Genomic DNA, 9253 nt, shown 5'->3' on the forward strand with positions numbered 1-9253 from the left:
CCCCGTATCCCGATGGATCAGTCTCCCACGCCCGAGAAGAGATCCGTCCAATTGAAACGATTGTGTTTCATTCATTTGATGTAGAATGTTGACTTGTTCTTTTATGTGGTTCACATGAGACATTACTTCTCCTGCCTTTTTACATAGAAGCAGCATTGTTTGCCAACGTGTGCACACATTCCTCCTTGGGCAGCCTGGGTATCCAGGAGATGGTGGCTTTGGAGTACAGTGGCTAATGTGCTAAATCCTCATTGGTGTCCTTCCAAGGTCTGCACAGTGGCAGTGCATCCTTGTTCCATTACTTTGGAGATGTTTCAAATTGCTTCTTCTAGATCAGAAGTTCCCCAACTTGGAAAAAGGGTCCTTATTGAATTGGTGTTGAGACACATGAGTCGATGGTCTCTGATGTCTCGTTGGCTGTGTGTTTGTGGTGCTACCTTATGTATGAAGGAGGCCAGGCTTGGAAATTTGCTAGCATTTAAAGTGGGACACCTGGTGAGGGAAGGGGCCAGGCATCCAAGTCCATGTCACCCTGACCATTTATGTGGGAACCCTTTATATACTTCATTGCCACATAAAATAAAGAGACCAGAATTGTTCACAGACAAGGTCAGAGTTGAACCTGTGATCCACCAGGATGGGGTCCAGTGTCTGTTGTGATCGCTGCAATGAACATAGATCCACAAATATGACCACAAGTCCCTGCTTTCAATTCTTTGGGGCATATGCCCAGAAATCAAGTTGTTGGCTCATATGATAATTCTGTGTATATCCCCATTCGCTTATAAAATCCCTTCAGTTCTTGGCAGATACGTTTTCCTAGATATGTTTGAAAATTCACAAAAAGGTTTTATTTTAAGTTGTGGTAAACAACACATAAGATACACCATCTTAACTGTTTGAAGTGTACAGTCAGTCGTGTTAAGTATATGAACTTTGTTGCGCGGTAGACCTCAGGAACTTTTTCAAGTTTCAGTAGTGAAACGCTGTATCTCTAATATCTACTATATCCCTCTTCTCCTCTCTTTACAGGCCCTGGCAACCTCCATTCTACTTTTTGTTGCTATGACTTTGATTAATGTGGGGATCTCATAGAAGTGAAATGATGCAATATTTGTGTTTTTGTTAAAGGGATTTCTTGAGATGTAGAAAGTCCCAGCATTTGCATCTGAATGAAGTAAGGACAATCATAGCACCAGTGCACTGTGAACTTTTATTTTCTCCCTCCTTTGCCCCTAGATTGGTATTTATGTAGAGGCATCCTTTGGAGGTCATTGCAAAGTGTCAAGCAACTTAGGATTTACTTCCGGTGGCGCTTATTTTTATTGACTTGGTGAACATGGGCATGTACTTAATTGGTCTGTGTGTATTTCCTCAGCCATAAAGGAGAAAAATAAAAGTAGCCTTCCCTTCCTGGGAGGAGGTGCCCTTGCCAATACTTCTACAGCAGGAACCCCTGCCGCGTCCTGCCCTTGGTCCTGGCTCTGCCTTGCCCCTGGGATGTATCTCCAGCCCTCTGCTGCATCTCCAGCTGCAGGTGTTTGGAGTTTTTTTCTAGCTTAGCAAGGTCACGGTTCCCATTTCTTCTCTACTTCAGCTCTCTCTCCATGCCCTGTGTCCCTGGAGCCCTTCCCCTCATCAGAAAAGAAGAGCACACCCCCAGCTGGCTCAATCCTCTTGGCTGCTCCTTCTGTGTCTGTTCTGGAGATTCTGGGCTTGGGTGAACCTATCTGGACCAGGAGGGTGAGCAGGGGCAAAAGGAGACCACTTGTGTTCTGCGTGGACACCAGGCAGCTGCTGCTCTTTCTGCTGGGGGATGGGGGGCTCTTCACCTCCCACCACGTTCTCCTCTCCCAGCTCCCCACTGGGCACCTCATCTCACTGCCCTGTTTGCTCTGGGTCCCTGACCTGCTCTCCCTGTTTGGCCCACATCATCTCTCTGATGCAGTAAGGGATGGGGACCACTCAGAATGTCTGTCCGAGGGAGAAGATGGATCAGGAAGTGGGGTCAGGTAGTGTCTGTCTGTGGGTGCTTTCCATCCACGTGCTCCACCTTTCAAAATGCCTCCTAAGCAACTTCTGTTGCACCATCTCCAGAAGGACAAGCGTCTCAGTCCCTCACCGGCCTGAGCATTCCGGCAGTTTGGGTGAGCTCTGGGTGAATCTGTTCTGGTTGTGAGTGTCCGTTATTTACTTTTGGTTTATTATATTCAGATGGGAAGATAAGGAGCATTCGTAGGAGGACCTGATATCATTAAATGCTTAAGTGAAAGAATGCCTGGAAATGCAAAATTTACTACCATGGAAAAGCTGGGCAACTCACCTCCACCTCACCTCACCTGCCCCCCAGAGCCCTGTCAGTCTCCCAGGACTTCATAATCCGGGAATCTTTATAAAGAGGTGATGTGAGCCTCTTGTTGTTAGTAGCAACAACTGAAATTGAATTTATCAGAATGTAGGAAGAGTAATTAGAAAACAGGAGGGTAAGGCTTGGCTCTATGGGAATATGCTGTTTCCTGACATTTTTTGTATTTTCCTGGATCACATATTATATTGAATGCTACCAAATACTGATTTTCTGGTTCATTCTTTCTTTAGCAGTTTTTTCTCCTCTTATCTTTTTTCTACCTTTTGATTATTATATCCTCATGGATTCTCTGTCAATGTACTACAATCAATATATTATAAGTCTTTTTGATAGTTCAAGTTAATCTAGGGGGAGCTCCTTTCAGCTCCCTCCATTTGACACAACCCGATTGAGGTTTGAGTATTTATTGTTTTCTGACTCAACAAGGTGTTGGAGGTTTATTTTGTACTTTCCTTTCCTACATGTGGAGTCAGACATTTCTCTCAAAGAGCTTGGTCTTTTTAAAAGTCAACATTTGCACAGGTTTGCTCCCTGTGCTAAATTTTACTTCAAGGGCTTCACGACTCTTCCAGAACTAGAATAAAAAATTTTTAAATGGTAAGTTTGTACTCATATTACCAATGCATAGTTGATATTTTGTTTTTTCTCTTACCTCCTCAGATTTTAATTTTGTGTTTTTTCTAAGTCTTGCTTCCTAGTAACATTAGTTTATTTCTTATTTCCTTTATCCTACGTGACACACACAGAAAATGCAGTATTGCAATACTAATGTTATCAAAGTTTCATGTTTCTTAGGTGTTTTTGTATTTAATCTATATTCTTTTTATTCTTGTTTCCACTTTTGTAGTCTTTTCACCTCTTGAGCATGTAAAACATTTACATGGTCCAAAAGTCAAAACAATATCAGAAAATATACTCAAAAGTTTTCCATTTCATTAATATCTTAATAGTGGTTTTTTGTTGTTGTTGTTGTTGTTTTTTACTTTCAGAGACAAGAAATGCATGTGTGTCTATGTGTTCCAATGCACCTTTCAGCATATTCTTATTTCCTTACATTCTTACTCAAATATACAATGTTCTGCACTTCCTATTTTCACTTAAATATAGATGCTGGAAATCACTTTACAGATATATTTCTTTTTTTTCTATTAGTTTCCCAGTCATAGCTATATCATATTATTTAATGAGTTACACGTGGATAGACCTTGACTTGTTTCCTATTTTTGGTTATTAGAAATCTTGCTAAATACCCTCCACTTGATTTGTATCACCTTGCAATTTCAGAGTGCATTTTTTAAAGCAAAGTTAAAAGTAATTTTGCAGAAAAATAAGCAACATTTTTGTTTTAATTTCAAAACACTGGTTTTCCCTCCATCCTCCCTTGAAATCATGCCTACATTAGAGTAATTAAGTATATTCCTGAAAACTCAGATTTATATTGTGTCATGAACAATGAGTTATAATCTAGGTATGTTTTAACAGCCTTGAGAAGGATGTTGGTTGTCCGTCAGTCCACAGTGTCTGGGTGCCTTCAGTGAGTGCCCTGCAGTGATCTTGAAATCAAGGAGAGGAGTGTCAGGCGAAGTTTACCATCAGCCTCACAGGATGGTGGGTAGTGATTTGTCGTATAGTGAGTTCTAGGTGATTCTCTTTTTCAGACTCCCCTTCAGGTCAGCCCCGCACAGTATGGCGTCAAATGGTCTAGGACTGAGCAGTAATGCTCTGGTGCATTTAGGAGGAACCCAAGTCAGCCTGAGAAGGCTGTGTGATAAACCAGCTGTTCCTGTATGCCCTTTGGGAAAAGGTCCTGCATAATCTTCTTCATGAGTGTTATCATCGGGGCAGAGAAGGGTCACGGTTCTCAGGCCCAAATTTTCCTTACCTCTAAAGTAAGACTATACCTTTGTCCCCTGGGCAGCATGGCTCACAATCCCTTTTCTGCCTCTAGTGAGCGACGGCTCTAGCATTTGTTGGCAGTGTGTGTATTTGTGTGAGTTTTCTTGATGGTACAGGGACAGACAAGAATTTCAAATGGGGATGGAACGATTTTCAAGGAGGTAAATGTGGGAATTGCCGTTAACTCTGGGGCCTCATTCGTTCGTTCTTTTCCTAAAGTTCTTACTAGGGACCCTTTTACCCTTCCTGAGGAAAAGCTAGAGGATGAAAGAATGGTGGCTGGCTAGCTGACAAATTATTAGGTAAATACAAAGCTTATTCTTCTTAGGACTGGCATACTTGCATCTACCAGTAGATAAAGTTTCTTCTGTGTAGATCTGTCTCGAGAGCTTCTCAAAGCAAATAAGACCCCGTTCAATTAAGTTGAATTTCCAGTTGAATTTCCCCACGTAGTCAAGTCTGTCATATTGGTCAGAGGTTATCCTGAAAATCATCCCAGTAGTTCAGTAATTCTTAATGAGTCTTGATCCTCATGGTGTCAACTGCCTGCTTCTAACTTTGCTTAGTGCTGTGACAGCAGGTAAGGAACATGAAAGTGTCTTTTTCTCAAAGAATTTGTTCATTCATTAACATTTATCACTAGCATGCAGTGTGCTGGAGAGTATCCTACAATCGAGGGAAATAAAATGAGAGGATCTCCTAGTCTGGTTGTAGTGAGATAAGTTCATGTGTAAGAGGTGCAATTAAAGCCTTGTGGCTGGAGGAGATAAACAGTGGGAGAGTGGAGATGGAGCAAAATGTACCTAGGACCACTGAACACTGGGGGAGATAATGGGAGACCTGAGAACCCTGTTTTGGCTTTGGGTCTCCCGTCCTCATTCTCCAGTGAGCATTGGTGGAGATGTTACTTGCATAAGTCAGCCTGTGTGTGTTGGTTTATGTTTCAATGACCTTTGATGATAAGGCTGGGGACTTTACCTAGGAGGAGTGGACTTCGCTGCACCTCAGTCAGACAAACCTATACAGAGATGTGATGCTGGAGACCTACAAGAACCTGGCCACAATAGGTAAATCTGGCATCGTTCCTTGTACCCTATTATGGGTCAGAAATATATTACATACTTACTATGTTCCAAAATTGAAGATTTGAATCTGAATACGAGAAAGAACACACACATACAGTCTGCACCCATGGGTTTGAATCTACTGCTGTTTCAGCACTTGGCTGTGAGACCCACAGCATCATCGTCACTCTGTTAGAAATGTACGTTTTTAGTCTCCACCTTTGACATAGTGAATCAGAAAGCTGTGGTTGTTGCCTCATCTGTGTTTTATGAAGCCCTCCAGATGACTGTGATGCGCTATAATGTTTGAGCACCGCTCATCTAGTGGTTTCCTCATCAGAACAATGATCTCTTGGTTGCATTTTCTTTGTTTCTTGGAATCACAGCCTTAGGGCTTTGTAAATGTGTACATAATCCTGAATGTGGTTTCAAGGGTCAAAGAGAACAAGTTTGGGGGGTACAGAAAGGTGGGATGTTTGCCTTTGCAGCCCTTTTGAAATAAATTTAATGCTTCATTAGAAATAGAGTTCCTTACTTGTGGGAAGATTTGTCATCTCTTTCATGAGCCTCTTCCATTGATGTATGTTTCCCTGTGGACAGGGTATCACCTGTTGAAATCACGTCTGATCTCATGGTTGGAACAAGAATTGAGGACAGCAGACACAGGTGTTCTCCAAGATGAATGTCTGCAAAATAAAACCACAGTCAGTGAGAAGCTCAGTATGTTTGGAAGCATAATGAGGAAAGTTTTTAAGATGCACTCTTTCCTCAGAAGGCTGAGGCCATTGGTCTCTGATGTTGTGGGGTATCTTCAACTTCCCTTACTCTTGTTTCACATTTCCTCACACTTTCCAATGATCACAAATTGTCCTAGGTTTATTTCTTTTGTGAATTTATCATTTTGATGTCAGTGCATTGTTCAGATCTTTCATATTAACTTCCCTGCTATTTTCTCTTTCTATTCGTCATCTCTTCTAATTTTTGTGTAATTATTTTTTAATCAAAACTACTTAAAATTTTGACCCCTTGTCCTTATAATTGCAAAATATTTGATATAACCATAGTCCTTAAATCTATCTTAACTCTTTTTCTTTGTCTAATTTGAATAGTAATACAAACGAGCCTAACCTTTTTGGACTTCTTTAACCTAACATTTCTTTCTGAGTTCTCAAATTTGTTTGTTTTACCACAGAATGTGATTTGGGACTTGAAGTGAATGAGCACTTCAGGAGCGTATTGTAGGAGGGGGAACAGTCTCCCAAATAGGATACAAATGTCAAGATGGATATGATACCTCTTATTTTACACATTCAGAAAAGCTTGAGGATTAGATAGAAAATAAGTGCAAATTAGAGGTATTTGGACCAGGTGGCCCTAGCCCAAGACAGTGACGCCTCTAGGGAGATACTTGGAATGTGATGAATTTGGGGACATCCTAGACCTAGCTTGAAACTTGGTGCTGCGAATTTCCCTCAAGTATACACTCACATATATATAAAACCGGTGAGTATAAAAACAATTTTATAAAACACTACAGGAATCGTTTTAAATTTAGAGTAGATGGGACAGCATTCTGCCAGAAGGGTCCCATCATTCAATTGGAAAGAAATCAACAGGGCAGTTTTGTATGCTTGTAATGAAAATGGTAAAAATCATAAACATTGTGATAATGTTTCTGTTTTGAGATATATATAACCTATTAAGGAGTCTGAAGATTCCTTTAGTCATCATTCATCCCTTCCTCAACAGGAAAGAACCCAAAATGGAGGGAAACTCTATGAGTGTAAATAATGTGGAAAGTCTTCAGGGAACACTCACGTCTTAAGACACACAGGAGTGTTCAAATAGAGGGAATACTTGTGATGAGAATCATTATGGAAAAGGCTTTCTGACTCTGCCCAAGAAAACCTAGACCAGTGAGGACCATTCCGAGCTGAATCCCTTTTAATTAAGGGAGATCTTGCATTGGAGATGAACCCCAATAAAAGAAGATGTGGAAAATTGTAGTTCTGCTAAATAATTTACTATTCACTGGTAATCTCACAGTGGAGAAAAACTTGATGAATGTCAAAAATGCTTGAAAGTCATCATGTTTCCATTAGATTCTCCCTCTTTGTTTAATAAACGTGGCATGATTCACAGTCTAAAAATGGGATGACTCACACTCAAAAGACATTGTGAATGTAGGAAATATAGGAAGTGCTTCCCTTGGTTCAAAAATCTTCTAATATGCTGAGGAAACATTGCTTTCTCAGTGGTTCGTTAGATGTATTTTGAACATCTGTGATTCTGTCCTCACCGTTTTTGTGCACAATGTGTTTTTCTTTCCCCTGACAGCCATTCAAGGCCAGTCTAGGTGCTACAATTTCCAGGTTGCAAACTGGCCAAAAGTGGGCCGAAAGGCTTCACACTTAATCCCATTATAGCCACCTGTATTCTCTTGTTGGATTAATATGGTTTTAAATTGTGAAGGTAATGACTGCTTGCCTGAATTTAAGGCTCATGGAGTGCGTCTACCTTGGCTCACACTGGACAACTTGGGGTTTTAGTATATCTCTGTAAATTTTCTAAAAAGCCCTTCTCTCTTGCCTTATCCATTCAGATAAAAGGTGAGTGTGCAAGCAGAAGGTGAATGGTGAAAAGCTGAGGTCACACACCCAGATTTCATGGCCATGATGGAGAGCAACAACCGCAGCACTTGAGGAGAGAATACTTTGGACCTCAGGCAGTGTAGAGATGGAGTAAAAAAATCCCAGCACCACAGCCTGGAAAAACAACCATATTGTCTGCCTGGGTCATGGAACAGCTGCAGCTTGAAATATAAGTGGCTAATGGATTTGTCATTCCATCTATGTTGTATGAAAAAAGAGAAACTTGTTAACAGGACTGGTCCTGATAATCCGCTGTGCCTGATCCATTAATGGCATTTCATGATTACTGCCCCTGAGAAGAGGCACAGAGACCAGCACATCCTCATTTCAGTCTGTATGATACAAATTCACATAGTTCTGAAGTTCAAGCAGCCTCGAGTTTGTCATGACTGGCCATCGAGGATGCTGGTGCTTGATGACACTTGGCATGGGGCTTGATCAAACCTGTGTAATGGTAATGCATATCAAGTTTAAAAACCAAACGTGAAAAAGACTGACCTGTGCTCTTTTGTGTTATATGTTTGTGGAGGAGAATGGGTTGTGGAGAAGTTCACTCTGGGTATGTGTTGCTGTTAAGCCTGTCTGTCATAGCTGATAGCCTTCTGGGTTTTCCTTTGTCTGTCACTTGTTGCCTTTCTCTTGCAGCTTTCAGGATTCTCTCTTAACCTTTAATTCTTGATATTTTAATTATAATGTGTCTTGGTGTGCATCTCTTTGGGTTTATCTTGTTTGGTGCTCTCTGTTCTTCCTGTACCTATATGTCTGTTTCCTTCCTTAGGATAGGAAAGTTTTCGGCTGTTATTTCTTCAAAGAGATTCTCTGCCCTTTTGTCTCTCTCTTCTCTTTCTTGGACATCTATAATATGGATGTTAGTGCACTTGGTGTTATTTCAGAGGTCCCTTACTGTCCTCGTTCGTTTTCTTTTTTCTTTTATCTGTTCAGCTTGGTTGATTTCCTCTAGTCTTTCATCCAGCTCATTGATCCGTTCTTTGGTATCATCTACTCTGCTATTGAGTCTCTCTCTAGTGAATTTTTCATTTCCGATATTGTATTCTTCATTTCTGATTGGTTCTTTTTTATGTTTTCTAATTCTTTGTTGAAGTTCTCACTGAGTTCATCCATTCTTCTCCCAAGATCAGTGAGCATCCTTATGAATTTTAATTTGAACTGTTTGTCAGGTAGATTGTTTATTTCTGTTTCATTTAGGTCTTTTCTGGGGTTTTGTCCTGTTCCCTTACTTGGATTATATTCCTTTGTCTCCTCATTTTGCCTCT

General features: G+C 40.8%; 1 protein-coding gene across 1 annotated transcript in view; it reads left to right on the top strand.

Annotated features, from left to right (window-relative positions):
* Positions 1-8226, top strand: part of LOC124252154 (zinc finger protein 266-like) — a 66412-nt gene extending 58186 nt beyond the window's left edge. The window contains exon 5 of the transcript XR_006891921.1: positions 7931-8226. The gene's annotated coding sequence lies outside the window, so the exon portion shown is untranslated. The remainder of the gene's footprint in view (positions 1-7930) is intronic.
* The last annotated feature ends 1027 nt before the right edge of the window (positions 8227-9253 follow it).

Source organism: Equus quagga, chromosome 14 (assembly GCF_021613505.1).
Source record: "Equus quagga isolate Etosha38 chromosome 14, UCLA_HA_Equagga_1.0, whole genome shotgun sequence".
NCBI classification, from domain to species: domain Eukaryota; kingdom Metazoa; phylum Chordata; class Mammalia; order Perissodactyla; family Equidae; genus Equus; species Equus quagga.